The sequence below is a fragment of the Belonocnema kinseyi genome, chromosome 8 (genome assembly GCF_010883055.1).
Source record: "Belonocnema kinseyi isolate 2016_QV_RU_SX_M_011 chromosome 8, B_treatae_v1, whole genome shotgun sequence".
NCBI lineage: Eukaryota > Metazoa > Arthropoda > Insecta > Hymenoptera > Cynipidae > Belonocnema > Belonocnema kinseyi.
The window spans coordinates 4,491,995-4,493,840 of NC_046664.1; the positions used below are offsets into that span (position 1 = coordinate 4,491,995).

The 1,846-nt window shown below is 23.0% G+C and overlaps 1 protein-coding gene across 1 annotated transcript in view; it reads right to left on the reverse strand.

Annotated features, from left to right (window-relative positions):
* LOC117178357 (replication factor C subunit 2-like) overlaps window positions 1-1,846 on the reverse strand; it is a 52,217-nt gene that overhangs the window by 26,645 nt on the left and 23,726 nt on the right. The window lies entirely within an intron of this gene.

The following is a 1,846-nucleotide window of genomic DNA, read 5'->3' on the forward strand; positions in this document are numbered from 1 at the left end:
GGCTGAAATTTTACCGCGATTTCGCTGGAAGCGGGTGCAATTTTTCAGATTAGCACCCGCTCCCGGCGAAATCCTGCGGTTGTCCATATGACAAATTTTTAAATATATATAAATATATACGTATATTAATAATGATAATATTATAATTATGTTATATTATAATAGCCTATTTTTTTTTATTTGAAGGTTCATCTCTTTCGTTAAAAATACATTTTTGAAACTGACAATTAATACCATTTTTGGTTAAGAAATCATGTGTTTTGTTAAAAGGTCGTCTTTCTTCGTAGAAATTAAATTTTTTTTATGGAAAATTTATACTTTTTGATTAAAAATTACATTTTTCGGTTGAATTATGAACTATAAATATGTTTTGGTTGTAAAGTCGTTCTGCTGTAAATGCAAATATATTGTTAAAAATTAAAATTATAAGTTTTGGGTGGAAATACTCTTTTTGTTTTTAAAATTAAATAATTTCGTTGAAAGTTCATGTATTTTGTTGGAAATTGACCTTATTTAGTAGAAATTTAATCCTTTTGGTTGAAAATTTTATCATTTTTGGTCAAAAATGCAATTGTACTATTCCATTTTTTTTTTAAACTTTATCTTGTACATTTTATTAGTTAAAACACCAATTATTTGATAGAAAATTAATTTATTTTGTTGAAAAGTAAACTTTTGGGTTGAAAAGTGATTTATTGTGTTAATTAGATTTTTTTCCTAAAATTAAAAAAACTTCAAAATAAAAAAATTGCCTTAAAATCGTCCTGAATCCTTTTTTTTAAATTTTTGTTATTCTTTTTGAATATTTTACAATTCGCAAAAGCTTTTTTTTTATCTGCAAAAATCAACATCGTGTTTCAAATTATTTCAAATAATTTCAAGTTTTAAATTAACTTTGAATATTATTCTAAATTAAAATTGTAGCATTCAAACTTAAAATTTAGCTTATTACAATTTTAACAAATCAAGGCTTTTTATTTCTAACTACTCTGCTCAAATTTGTATAGTTTTTAATTATTGTTTATAATGGCTTGTCCCGGATATGAATTATATTTTTTTTCAAAAAATCTCTGATCCAATTTAGAAATTCATACAATTGCTTTGAAAAAAAGTTTTAATTCCGAAATATTTCATGTAAACGCTCAATAATTCATACGTATAAAACACAGTTCAAGGACTTCTGGTTAAGAAATGTAATCTTACTTTCAATGCTTTGAATTGAAGAATAAATAAATAAATTTTTGAATGTCAAAGACTGAATCATTTTGATCAATAAAAATGGATTAATTACAATTCTCTTGTAATTGGAAACTTTTTAAATTATAAATTGAATTCCTTTATTTTAAGTCGCTTTATATGATTAATTTTTACATTTTTATTTATAAATCCAAACTCAAAAGTCTTATTTACGAATTGTCAATTTTAAAAATCGAACGGTGTAACGAAACAGTTTCATTTTCAACTAAACATAAAAAAAAACAAAGTTTCAACCAAATCCTTAAATTTTTAACGAAGGAGATGAATCTTCATTTAAAATTATGAATCTTCATAAAAAAAAGGCTTACATTTTTTATTAAAAACTGTTGAACTCATCCAAAAAGAAAATTTTTTCACAAAACAGTTGAATTTTCAGTCATTATTTTTTAGCACAATTATATAGGTTGAAATTTTTATTTTAGTACCTTAGAATTAAGAATTAATTGTTTACAGCATTTTGAACTTGAAACAGGTTCCAATTACGCAAACATTTTAACATGTAAAAAATATATATTCAAAACTTAAATTACTAAATTGGAAGGAAGGTTATTTAATGACAGAAAAACAACAATTTTGAGCCGTATATATA